This window comes from Rattus norvegicus, chromosome 6, assembly GCF_036323735.1.
Source record: "Rattus norvegicus strain BN/NHsdMcwi chromosome 6, GRCr8, whole genome shotgun sequence".
NCBI classification, from domain to species: Eukaryota; Metazoa; Chordata; class Mammalia; order Rodentia; family Muridae; genus Rattus; species Rattus norvegicus.
Genome location: NC_086024.1, coordinates 114,770,553 through 114,784,554, shown reverse-complemented (window position 1 = coordinate 114,784,554; position 14,002 = coordinate 114,770,553). Strand labels below are relative to the sequence as shown.

The 14,002-nt window shown below is 38.1% G+C and overlaps 1 protein-coding gene and 2 long non-coding RNA genes across 53 annotated transcripts in view; 1 reads left to right on the top strand and 2 right to left on the bottom strand.

The window, feature by feature from the left end:
- The window catches only part of Nrxn3 (neurexin 3), a 1,631,407-nt gene that overhangs the window by 219,519 nt on the left and 1,397,886 nt on the right, over positions 1 to 14,002 (bottom strand). The window lies entirely within an intron of this gene.
- On the bottom strand, positions 1,035 to 7,973 carry LOC120093220 (uncharacterized). The gene is made up of 2 exons (XR_005486336.2): positions 4,892 to 7,973; positions 1,035 to 1,291 (listed from the first exon to the last, which is right to left on the bottom strand). It is a non-coding gene; the product is annotated as an uncharacterized LOC120093220 (long non-coding RNA).
- LOC134479455 (uncharacterized) lies at positions 5,233 to 8,089 on the top strand. The gene is made up of 2 exons (XR_010052763.1): positions 5,233 to 5,339; positions 7,869 to 8,089. It is a non-coding gene; the product is annotated as an uncharacterized LOC134479455 (long non-coding RNA).

Here is a 14,002-nt window from a genome sequence, read left to right as displayed (position 1 = left end):
ATCTGCAGAATTTGCTTCTACCTCACTTTCTACTGGTTCATCCAATTCTTACCACTATTCTAAAACCAGTTCACATAATATTAACTGCAAAAGTTATACAGTACCTACTCATGGTGGACATATGCTTTTGTCCTATTAATTTCCAAGTAATGTCTTTTCTGTGGCAAACTACTTAGTGAAAATATCAGTAGTCACCAGGTTGGGAACCAATGCTCATGATATTTAAGGTAAACATCTCAGAAATTATTAAAATAGGTACTCAGGTTAAGAAATACTTTATGAAGACAATTATCTTTTCATATATATAGTATTTTGTTTCCATAGTCTCTGGAATTTTAAGGATGGGAGTTTGTAAAGTGTGTATCTTTACACACTTTAAGTAAATAAGTATCTGGCATACAGAATAACAATAAAAATGTACTGTGTAACATTCCCCTTATAGCTGTTATATTTCTCACAATATTAAGCAAATATCATATAAGATCATATAATTGGATTTCTTATAATGACATAGACCCAGATCATGGACTTGATATAACAAAATTACCACATAGATGCAATCAATTATTGGAAGCATATCTCTTTGAGTAATTTTCAGTTTTAATATCATAAAAAAATCTTGTGGTCAGAAACATTGTAGGGAAATAAGAATATTACTTTATTATTTGAAAAAGTAATCTTTGAAACTCATCACACACCACAAGAAAGTCTTCAATATTAATAACTCATATAAACACTACAAAGTAAAACTTCAGGTCAAAAATATGAGGAATAGGAATTTCTTTTATCTCCAAGTCAATGCAGTGTGGTCTTAATAAGAAATTCCTCTTCAGGCTCTTTTGTGTTACTGCTATGCACCATTACATCCCCCCCCCCCCGCCCTGCAGATGTTAGAAGGCGTTAGGAACATGACTGGGATAGAAGCATTACATCATGGTAGGTAAGAACAAACCCTCACTATAGCAAAACCAGCAGCTTGACAGAAGTTTGTATTTTAAAGTTTAGGTGTCCTAAGAGGATGTGGATTGTTGAGAGAGAGAGAGAGAGAGAGAGAGAGAGAGAGAGAGAGAGAGAGAGAGAGAGAGAGAGAGAGAGAATAGTACAATTTTACTGTTTCTTGTATAACAGATCTAAAATTCCAGAAAAATCTGTCCCTGTCACTAGTAACACAGTAGTCATCAGAGATATATTGACTGATGTCTGGGACTTTTATTCTTTACTTTTCATTTTTATCTAGTAGGTTCTTCTATATCCATTCTTATTCACATCTTCTATTCAGGGAAAGAGTGGTCTGAGAATAGAAAGGAAAACATTGCTTTTAACCAGGCTTACATTAATTAAGAAACCAATTTTTCAATGTAGGTTACCCTTTGCTATTAGTTAGTTTTGACCACTGTCTCTGTTGTAAATGTTTGCTACTAATTACACTAAAGTCTTAACTACATACGCATATGGTTTCACAATTTGCTTTTCCAAAGTTTAATGTCATTGGCATTTCAATGGCATGTTCCCAGTTGATAGAGTGCTTGCCACACAAGAACGAAGACCTGAGTTCATATACCTGAGTTTATATACATAAATAGCAGGGTATAGTAGTACACGCATGCAATCTTAGCACTCAGGAGGCAGAGACAAAAAGAGCAATTGTGCATGCTGTCCTGACAAATCAATGAACTTTAGGTTCAGTTACAGACTGAATCTCAAAAATGTAAGGTGGGCTTCTTATAATGACATAGACCCAGATCATAGATTGATATGAAGAAATTACCACATAAGTTCAATCAATTATTGCCCGCATATCTCTTTGGGTAATTTTGAATTTTAATGTCATGGCTCTTGGACATCTACCACTGGCCCCATGAGGCCCATACATACAACAAGCAAAGCCTAGGAATCCACCAGCTCACAGTATTCTTGACAGATAGACAGATAAATGTGAAGGGTTTTGGGTCAGAGACCAGGTAGGGATATATACAAAGTCATTTTAGGACAAGGGTTGGTACGTACAGATTCTTTCCAGGAAATAGAGACTTGACAATGACAGGAAAGTATGGTGCAAATGAATAGGTATGGTAAGCAGCTAGCTACATGACCTTAAACTCATCACTTCTCTGTCTCTAGACTTCCATCTTTATAAAAGCAGTGGCATAGGCTAACCCAATAGGAAACTTAATTCTCACTATGTCCTGGTGTATATGTATCAATACATACACACATGCAAACATCCATGCATATCTATCTATCTATCTATCTATCTATCTATCTATCTATCTATCTATCTATCTATCATCTATTTACCGGTCAATCTATCTAGTATATATTAAATTGTAACATATAATTATAATATATAGATGGATTGATATATTACATACATGTGTAAATTCAATAGCTTACTTAAGTGGAAACTATGGAATATATAATTGCTTTCTAGAAATTCTTCAAACTTATTAAGTTCCTCAGAACTCCTTACCATCCTGACTCGCCCTCTCTGAGCCTGCTCTCTGTAAACTTTGCTCCCACACTTTCTGCATCAATCCTTTTGTTTGCTTCTTAGTTCAAGATGTTCAGAGTGATTTCAGGGGTTCTAAGGCAGCCAGAAGAGCAGATTCAATGGCTCTTCTCCCCCACATTCTTTCAAATGCAAGACGTACCACATGCATCCTTTAAGTAATTGTCACATGTTTCCTCCTAACCCCACTGTACCTGCCAGTGGTTCAGCTGCTTCTTTGTGATCTTCTGTCTGCATTGCTAGAAAAGCCACATGTCACTGATCTCAATCTTTCATTCTTTCCTCCTTCTAAGCAGCCCTTCTATCCTCCTCTAGCATAATATTTCTAACATTAGAATGTCAAGATGACTTTGTTATTTCTATTCTGAGGTTTCCATTGCCACCTGACTAAGCCAGACCAACACGCAGTAATCAATCAGTATGATCACCAATGATTCTATGGCATGACCAATATGATCTTCAGTGATCTGGGTCTGACTTTTTGCCTGTTACTTATCAACTAACTCTGTAACTCTGAAATAGTGGTAGTTACTTAACGTCCCAGTGCCTGTTTCATTAAATGATAAAGATAACAGTTCACAAGATTGCTGTGAGAGTTTAATGCCATTTATATATGCCAAGTTTGAGCCCAGGCTAGCACAAAAATAGCTTTCACTTAAGAGTTTGATGAAAATGTCTATTGCAGCATATTTATGTTTTCCAGGGAACTGGTAGGTCATAAATATACATTCATCACTGTGCATTGAACAGTGCATCAAGATTCTGCTCCTTCTCCTCCTCCTTCTACTCCTTCTTCCTTTTTGCTTCTGTTTCCCTTCCCCTTCTCTGAGATCTTTCAGAGTGGAGCAGAAAAAACTCCCAATCAATGCCCACAGCATACATTAGCCATGTTTCACTATGGGCCAGTTTCTTGCAAGCCTCAGGCATGACACTGTGTCAATCATGTGTCAAAGGACTCCTCTTTGCATACAATGGAATGGGACACCATATGCATCAGTCAGTCAGCTCCCAAAGAAAAGAAAACTATGTTGGTTCACACTCATGAACCACATGCTCCTCTTCTCTCTTTGGCCCACAAGAGATACTGATAAATCCGTATCTCACTAAGCAGCTTCCGCTTCAGATAAGAATCCCCTTCATTCAACATCAGTCCAGAGAACAGTTAGGAGAAAGTCATGTGAGTAGATTCTAGAAACTCTGATAATGAAATCTCACCAGTTTGTTATGGAAATTGAGTATAATCTGCTAGTCATGGGTATTTAATATGTTATTTCACTGGATACAGGAGAAGGAATTAGTCTGTTGAAAATTGCATCCACATTCCCCATAATTCAATAGCGACCACCATTATTAGCACTGCAAGACGTGACATGACTGATAATTAATTTTGAGTGCAATTCCTATAATAAATAGTGGGGAGGGGGAAAGTCAGGAAGGAGAGACAGAGAATAGAGGAAAGATCTAAATCTAAAGGCAGATGTTACATCCAAAGGACTGATAATAAGTTCCATAGAACAAGCCTCTGGGTAAGAGCAAGACTCAGAAAAAACAAAATACGGGCAATGAGTTTCCAGGTTTCACAGCAAAACAACAAGACAAAACACACCCTCAAAGAAGGCTCCCCATGACCAATGCCTCTCTTGTGTTTACTTTCCTTGAGCTAAAGATTAATTGGGCTTTGTTTACGTTTATAAATAACTGAACAGTGAGCGTATGGTAAGGCTAGCAACAAACCTTGAGCCTTGCCTTCCCTCTGTGTGGTTTCCTTGAAGGAAATTTTTATTTCAAACACTGTATCCATGCATTCTAAGCTTGTACTTCCTATGAAGGATTGCATATCTGCTTGCTCTGCTCCCAACCAGTTCTTATATTTGACACTTTTTTCTCACCTAGTTCCTTTTAATAATCATAATGGTTACCTTTGCTAGTTTTAAAGTAAAAAGGCACACACACACACACACACACACACACACACACACACACACACACACACACCAAAGCTTTAAAAGAGTTAGATTTTGGATTTTGGGAGATCATCATTTCAGCCAAGTCTAAACTGGATGATTGATACCATTGTGTATTACCAGCATGAGACCCAGGATATTTTAGCCTGGCTTACTGTATTTTCTGCTGCAGTAGAATTGAAGGAGACAACACCATTCACATTTGTTACATTGAGGCAGTCTCAGAGACAGTAAAGGGGGAACACCAAAGTCTCATTCAATTCTACCATGGCAGGAAATACAGTAAGCCTGGTGAAACTATCCTGGGGATCATGCTGGTAGCATGCTATGTTATCAACCATCCAGTTTAGACTTGGCTGAAACCACTGTCTCCAACACTTTCACATCCAAGACTTTTGTCACACTTTCAGTTACATACCCACTTCTCTGCTAGTTAGTGTGGGGAATGTCCTGGTTTTTGCTTGTTGTTTTTAAAGTGGGGACTTCACCATTATAAACAAAATTGTCTATCTGATCATAAAACAATAGATTGCAGTAAAAATGGGAGCTTCCTCTCGAATAATTGCATAGTGGCTGGCCTTTCTGTCATCTAGACAGTCTTCTGCTGACTCTTTTTTTGCTCTGGATTTTTAGTTCTCAAGAAAGCAAAGGAAGGGTGCTGTTCCAGAGAAGTTCATTGTCTACCTGAAACAGGTGACCCAGGTAAAATAGACAAGCCCTTCAGAATCCGTGAATTGTTATGCCGCATTCCTGACTCAGGTTTCCATGGGAACTCACAAAATCCTTAAAAAGCCCTAAACATGGGAGATAGGTGTAACTGGGTGAAAGGAAAACTGAAGAATAGACTGATGATGTAGCATCTTTAGGTACCGTAAGTCTTGTGATTTATAAGGCCTTGGCATTAGCACTGATTCATGTGAGTCTCTAGATGGTTCTGTAGATTTATGCAGTCCCAAATAATAGCATCGGAGTTCATTGCTTGCCCGTTTATTACATACCATACACTTTTCACAACCTAAATCAAATAGCTTTACTTTAACAAGATTGAAAGCCCCCTGATCTCATCAATAATTGATGGCAAATAAATAATAGCACTCTTATCTATTCATGATCTTGGCTATTGCGTGTGCTCTAGTACATGTGATATACATACATTTGCATTCAATCCTTGGGCTACTTATCATTCTACAGATGAAATAAATGCAGCATACTCTGTTATGCAGTCATTTGTGGGGGGTGGGGTTCAACATATGTAGAAACAAATCCCAGCACCACTGAGTAGTGGTGGCACTTGGTGAAGGTATTGACTTGTACTCCTACCCACTAAATGCCTCACGAAACCCTAGGCACCCTCGACTGGCAATGGAGGACAATGATCTCTGGCAGGCAGGGGCATAGCAGCTAAGCAAGAACCAGCAAAATCTCCTGGGCATCAGCTTCTAAATCCTATGTATAGAAAGCTCCTGAATGGAGGCGCATCATAACTTATTAGCATCAAGAGAGAAGCAAAGGTGGTCAGGGACTGGTGTTTACTGATGCCAGTCTTCTCATGTAACAGTGTTTTACTTGACCAGTATTGTGGCCTTGTAGAAGCATATGGGTCTAGTTTAACTACTTATTTACTTAAGTAATTCACATTTTACCTTACCTTTGTCACGTCACATAGAATGTATGCATTTTCGGTTTTTTTTAATTATTTAATTTTGCTGTGTATGTATATGTGCACCATGCATGCATGTGGAGAAGTTGTAAGAGTAACTTCTTTCTTTCCACTATCTGGACCCCAGAGATTTAAACTCAAATCCTCAGGCTTGGTGACAGATGCTTTTACCCTCTGAGGCACCTCTATATTCTATGCATTTTCTATAATATTTTGTTTCAAGTCTTCAGCTACCAGTATAAAGAACTGCCCTTGTAATTAAGCTGGTCTTGTTCTTCATTTTATTTTTTTATGTATTTTTACATGTTCCTTGAAAAAATAGGTATCATTACTACTGAATGAAAATACATTCTAAATTTTGTTTTCTGATCGTTGAGCCAGTCTCTTATGCTCACTCCTACAACTGGCTATTTCCTGGGAGAAGACTTCATGCTCTAGAGGGACTCACACCTCATCCTGATCACACATTGCTCTCCCTGCCAAGGAAAGTGAACCATTGGCAGAATTCATTCTACACCTTGTAGTATAAAGGACAGATGGACACTGTATTTGTCTTTAACTTTACAAGGTTTTATGATACAAGACTTAATGTTTCTAGTTTTAAAAGCAAAACGCTTCTAGCCTCTTTCTCAGGAAAGTGTCCTGACAGGTGTCATCATTCATGTTAGAATAGTATGGGGGGGGGGTTGACACCGGGGGCGTCCCCTTCTAAGGGGAATGGGGGGAGGACTTACATGAAAGGGTACTGGGAGGAGAAGAAGGGCTGATATTTAGCTGTAAATAAATAAATAAATAAATAAATAAATAAATCTCATAATGCAAAATGAATAGCATAACATAATTACAGCATGGATTTGGGAGGAGCTTATGAGACCCCACCCCTAACCAAGGAGATAATGGCAGTTGATAGCTGCTGGGGGAAGGAAAGGTGGCTTTCTATGGGCGGGCGATCCCCAGTAGGTTGCTCATGCTCGGGCGGATGAATCCACACACATGCCTGTAAGGAAAGCATTAAATGGACCTAGTGGCTTATTAAAATAGAAATATGATTTCATGAAATTGAGAGTGAGAAATGTTGGGGGATATCTGGGCAGGGTTAGAGAGGGAAATTTTAGGGTGGATATGATCATACTTCATTGCATATATTTATAAAATTACTAATGCCTTTATAAAAGATGTAAATCTACTGTGAGAACGTATGGTTTCCTATTTAGATAACATTTATATTACTAAGTTTGCCAATACAAATGTTGATAAAAACACATAAAAATGCAAGTTTTTCACATGATGCCATATGTAAGACACCAAGAGGAACTTATTTAAATGAATTAAGAGGAATTTCCTGGGCAGTGGGGTGACTTTTACAAAATGAAAATCAATAAATGCTGGCTTCTCTCAGGACATTCTTATCTTTCAAATTTTATAACTTAATTGCAGAAAAGCCTATAAATATTCAAACTGTTAAAGGCCAACATAAAATCTAAATAGCTGTATAAACAATTTCCCATGCTAATTACTTCTATTACCACCTAAACTTTATTAAGTGTGTCCCAGTATTTTCTAGAGGATAAAATGCTGCCTGGCTTGTTTTGTGCTGGTTTATTTTAATATTTCCTGCCTGTTGGAGTTATAATCTTGATCCTAACAGTGAGACCCTATCAATTATATCTCTCTATCTACCATATGTAATACTATTTGCCACCCTAAAAATTATTCTTTAAATTTCTCTACACAGGAAACTCCAAGAAGCTACCCCCGACGACTGGACTATTCACTTGCTGTTTCTAAAGCAATCAACAGAATTGGCATACAATGTGTGGATAACTAATAGTTGGCAATTATGTGTATTAGTGAGCATCAGCTGAATCTACCCTGAAAAGCACAATTTGTAACATTTATTCCACCTGGTGATATCTAAGGAGAACCAAGAGATATTTAGTAAATTATCAGCTTCTATCTCTTCTCCATTAATGATAGAGTGATAACTCTAACCAGTGTAACCAGAATTGACTTACTTTGTTTCATAGTTTATATGATACACTTCTTCATCTTCCTTCAAAACTTGACATAAACACTTGTCCTTTCTGTGATCAAAGTGGTGGATATGAGTGGATGCTAACCAATTCACCAATTTCTCCCTTCCCAAGTATTCGATGAAACAATATGAAAAAGTAATACGATTTGTAATTCTAAGGGTCTGATATCTTGCTACATACATATTGGCTGTGATAAAGTGACTTGACAAAGGGTCTTTAAGCTCTTTTGATGGAAGATTATTAAAAACAGAATTATATAGAGAAGTGTGTTTAAGCACATTGGCTACAGAATTTGGGGGGTCTTGAGATGGGAGGTTTAAATTGGAAATGATAGGATCAAGATTCAACTTTAATCAGCACACCCATCATATTTGCATGTGATGGGGTTAAGTATAAAAAAACAACAAATAAAAACATGTCTGTTGGTTTGGATACTTGGGGGATTACTTGCCTTTTTTCTGTGGCATTGTTACTCACTAACTACCTTATGAAACATAAGAACTTTAGGTTATCAGAGGCACTGCTGATTAAGTTACCAGCAAGGACTCCCGGGCATCAGTTTTTACATCCTATGTACAGAAAATCCAAGCCAATTTCCTGTCCCTAGTGAGTATTTACCATAGCCTGGAACATCAGAAGCTAGCCTGTACATCAGTTTTCTATTTATTTGAGAAAAAAAGGCAAAGGTGGCAGGGACCTATATCTAACAATGAGAGAGAAGTCCAGTCTCTTCCCAAACCTAGGAATTCTCTGCTTAGCCACAGGGGTTCTAGGACTCCTCTATCTATAATGGTGAGTGAGTGGGGATGTTAGATCTGCAGGACTGAGATCTACCTACTAAAGAGCTGAGAAAGACAAAGACATAGCATGGGACAAAAGAGAAGAATATCTGGTATTTAATATAGATTCACATTTCTACATCTATGAGTTCAATAATATTACTATTATGTAATGTAAGTATGTAGTATATATTGTTCTTAGGATCCTGGTATCCCCTTGCATTATATAGATAGCTTTCAAAGTAATCTTTACTTTGAAGTTCAAAAGTCACTTTATTTTACTATGACATAGCTCAAACACAAAAATCTACCAGGACATACATACACAGATGATCATATATACACAAAGGAATAAGCACACCTACACATGACTGAAGCAAAAGCTTCATGCCTGATATTTAGTTCTTTGTTAAATTCACCAACCTAGATTACTTCTAACATCAGGAATCATCACCTATCTCTCTAACCTACAACTTCTGCTAACATTCCATTACTTTTTGTTTTCCTCTTGAAGAATCACATTAGTGGCTGTCAAAGTTGATTGTTTCCTTTTTATTTTACTGTGCCTGTAAGAGATGCATAATATATTAAGCTATAATTACATGTTTAAATCACACACACACACACACACACACACACACACACACACACACACACATACACTTTTCTACTACTGCACTGAACCCCTAGAAAACCTTAAGACTAGGTTACACATCTTTGTATCTTCTAAATCAGAATACTACACGATAGCTATTAAAAGCTTAGCAAATGCTAATATGAATTTTCAAAAAAAATTAATAAAACTGATGAAAAAAGGAAAGGCATATCAGAATTACTCTTCTGCTGTATAAAATCTTAGCTACAAAGAGTTACAAGTGAGGAGTGCAGCGTAGCCCTGTGAGATGGTCCATTATAACTGAAATTTGTCAGGATACTACTCTACCCACTTTCTTAAAAGCAGGCAATGCTCACTGTTGCCAGCTATTGTAAGTTACATAAATAACTGTTATTTAGACAATCGGAAATTTATAAGTTACCATGGTATATTTAGAATATGTCTGAAGGCTGTGAGTCTTACAGTGGCACCCAACCAGCAGCATCAAACTTCATTCTGATAGTTTCCTTTGTTCCTTTTTAAAAACTAAAAAAAGGAATCGAGTTATTTATTATTTTATATTTCCTTCATGGCAATTGAGTGTCCATCCACTGGGGAAAAGGCACAAGATTGAAGAGGAAGAACTGTTACATATTTCATCATGAAGATTTATCTAGAGGTAACAGAAGAGACATTTGTTAATTTCCCTCCTGAATGGGTTTTGGAGAGGTTCCAATGCTCAAACACAAAGAGGCTCATTAGCTAATTCTGAAGCAAACAGCTGCTACAATGCCACAGTCTTGGGCTTAGCCTCTTTGTACTAGAGAAGTCATAAAACCCTTCCATTGCCCAATGAACAGCAACTGGGCTGTGCATGCTCTGTATACCCTATGCTCCATCACTTTGAGTAACAGATAGCCATTTATTTCCTTCCCCTTATTCTGGCCAACAGGAGAAAGCAGCTTGGATACTCACAGGGCGTGATGCCACTGACGCTTTGAAGCAACACCATATGGTGTCAGGAAAGCATATGCAAGGACTGCAGGCCCCAAGGGATATACATAAAGTCAAGGCAGGCTTGTACTACACCTTGTGACTCTGCCCTTTGACTTCACAATGTACGGGCCATTCCCGAGATAAGGGCCACCTTGTAAAGATTTCAGATGAAATAAAGTTAATGAGATAACTGGGGTTGCTCATCGAGGCTATCTGTAGGCACAGTTCAGTCCTTAAAACAGTGTCTTCAGATGATGATTAATGCTTGAATCAAAGTGACCACATTAGGAGCAATGGCCTAAAATCCACCCAACATAAACATGGACAGGTAGGCTGTTCCTAGGACTTAGCAATGGCATTTCCAGGAAAGTATGGATTATCATGGCCACAAGAAGCCGATTGTGTAGCTTCCAACTGCCTACCAATCAAAGGATGCTTCCAAATGATAAGAGTTTCTTGTAATTTCTGAACATGAGACACAAAAGTAAGGGGAAGTCTCTCTCTCTCTCTCTTTCTCTCTCTCTCTCTCTCCCCCTCTCTCTCCCTCTCTCTCACTCTCTCTCCCTCTCTCTCCCTCTCTCTCCCCTCTCCCCCTCCCTACCCTGTCCCCCTGTTTCTCTCTCTCTCTCTCTCTCTCTCTCTCTCTCTCTCTCTCTCTCTCTCTCTCTGTGTGTGTTTCCTGTTTCAAATGATGTATGGATGTATGTACAGTTTAGCTGATTGGGTAAATAGAATCGTCAGTGTCACTTTATCTTATTAGAGATTATTCTGTAAATTAACTCTGGGTAGACAGGAAAAATAGAAAAAGTCAAAAGATGGCCCAATCAAAAAAGATGGTAAATTTGGGCTATTTGCCAAATTTGCTAACTGAGGCTGATGTGAGTGAAGAAATCAGAATGCACGGTAGACCGTGTAGGCACGCCTTTATCATCTGGACAGTTCAACCATTCCAATTCACAGTTCTCGGTGAATTGAAACAACTGGGAACAAAAGCAAAATTCAATATTGGTGGCATATACCTATAATCCCAGCATCTAAGAAGCAGAGGGTAGGAGGATCAAAAAGTCAAGGCTATACAGGTCTGCATAGCAAATTCCAAGTAAGTGTTGGCTACATAATGGGAATCTGTTTCACAATAAAACGAACAAAGCAAAACCAATGAAAAAGAACAAATGAAGCCAGATGTAGAATCTAAAGGGTGGGCTCTTAATCCTTTTCATTAGAGCCTAATCCTCCTTTCTTTATGCCCTTTCTGCATTGTGCTAACACCAGACGGGCCAGGCTCATCTTACTCATTCTCTGCATTGTATTACATTATCTTTCTTTGCATTGTAAGCAACAGCCTGGATACCAGTACTCTTGGGTTAAAGTTGCCAAGAGGCTTGTCAGCTCCTGTCCCAATGCCTGCCCTCTCTTCTACTCCCCTTTATAATTAGAGTTGCCTGTCCATCGTCTATGTTGACTGATTTACCTCTGTGAGCAGCCATTATGTAAGAACTCCAGTGTATGACTGCTGTAGGAGATGACTAGCGTTTTATCAGAATCATTGTATATGGCTTCCTTGAGAGCTTATCACTAGATAGGAAGAAAGAGGATATGAGAAAAAAACAGTTCTGAAAGTATTCACTAATCAGCTTCCATTGGGTATGGCCCTGAGAAATGGAAGTGACTTGATGCTATCATTGTGGTATCATTTGGGGGGAATCTATAAAGAATTAAGTCAACAGAATTAAAAAGTGATGGATGGAAAAAATGATGAACTAATTCTTAAAGGGCAATTGAGGATTGAATAGTCATCATAACATAATTGAAAAGTTAATGTAAGGATGACCAGAATTTACATGCTAATCTCAAGAACTCAGTAATGTTTCAGGAAAGAAACATAAAGAGACAAAAAGGATTCATTTTTAAAAAATTTTTTTTCAGAACAGGAGTTGTCCAGACACAGAAGCAGCTGTACTAATTGGAAGAAGGCAGTGATTCTGAGACTAGGCTTCCCACACCAGGCCCAGCTCTTCTCTTCTATGTTTTATCTATGACCTAACTGTTTAAAGGTGAAAGTCCATATAAGCTTCCTGATCCAACCCCTGAATTTCTTTCCTAAATGCCCCATATCCTTGCTATCCACTTTACTACAGAGTGAATCTATCTGATCTTGCAAAAATCTCTATTTCCACTTTCATATCACCTTCCTTATTATGATATATTAAACTAAATTTATCTCCTTTCTCTGCTTTATTTCCTTCTTTGAATACCTAACTTTTAAAAGGACTATGGGGGTGGGTAGAAAAGCTTCAGATAATGAACCTTCCAACCAGTATCTTGGATGCTTAACCCTTGAATATGGCCCAAAGCTCTTCAGCCTAGCTCAAATATTCCAAATGTAGGTGTTAATATTCAAAGACTGACCATGAATGCTGTCTCCAAATTTCTCTTCCATATGTGTAAGATACAGACTGACTTAGGTTATAAATCAATTTCATAAGTTCCTTTAAAGGCAGGGCTTTGTGTTCTAAAGTGAGTGAGCCTGCTGCTTTTAGTAAATGTCTTTTGAACACAAAGAACATTAGCAGATGACAACAGAGAGGGGCAATAAGTTTGGTTACAATGAGCTATCTAAACAAGTAAATAAAGTTGGTATTTGATAATAATAATGATAACTAATAATATAAATATTGGGCTTTATGCCTCCTAAAGACGTGGAGGGGTTTCTGCAAATGTTAGGGCACGTGTTTTTTTGTGAATCTTAAGTGATTACTCACACACAAAAGACAAACCAGGTGCCCCTCTTTGTTCTACAGCTTGAGAAAGAATAAAGAGCGAAATTTGTCCCAGAGTGACATTTTCTTATGCAAACTAATGTAAATCACATATCTCTGGGTTGAAAGCTTGTCTGACAAGCCTTTCCAAAGCACAAAACAAATTTCAGAACAGGTTAACTTGCACTGGGTTGCTCTTGGCAAAGGACTTTTAGTACTTCAGAGAAGGTAGGAAAATAATTTTTCCTGCTAGGGAAAAAAAATGTCCCCAAATATTATGGTGCATTAAGGGATTAGTGGTAGTTTAAAACACCCTTTCTTCTCTGCACCACCAGGGACAATCTTTTGATCTAATCTAAGTGGTAATTTAATTTCAGTGAAAGTAGAGTGAAAGGCTGCCCTGAGCATTGCCAAGGGACCAAGGTAATCAGCGGTGGCAGCAACTCCTTTTCACCGCTGGGCAGGGGACTAGTCTCATAGGTGGATGTGTGTGTGTGTGTGTGTGTGTGTGTGTGTGTGTGTGTGTGTGTGTAGCTCAGGACTCCAAACTAAGTGGTCCTTAGGTACAGAGGAACATTTCAAGCTTAGGGATATCTGGGCACAGAACACATCTTGCAGACCTGCTACACTCCCTATTTTCTTCTTCCTTGTCTTTTTGTTCTCCTTTGTTTTCCTATCTCAAACTTTCCCATGAGGTACCATCT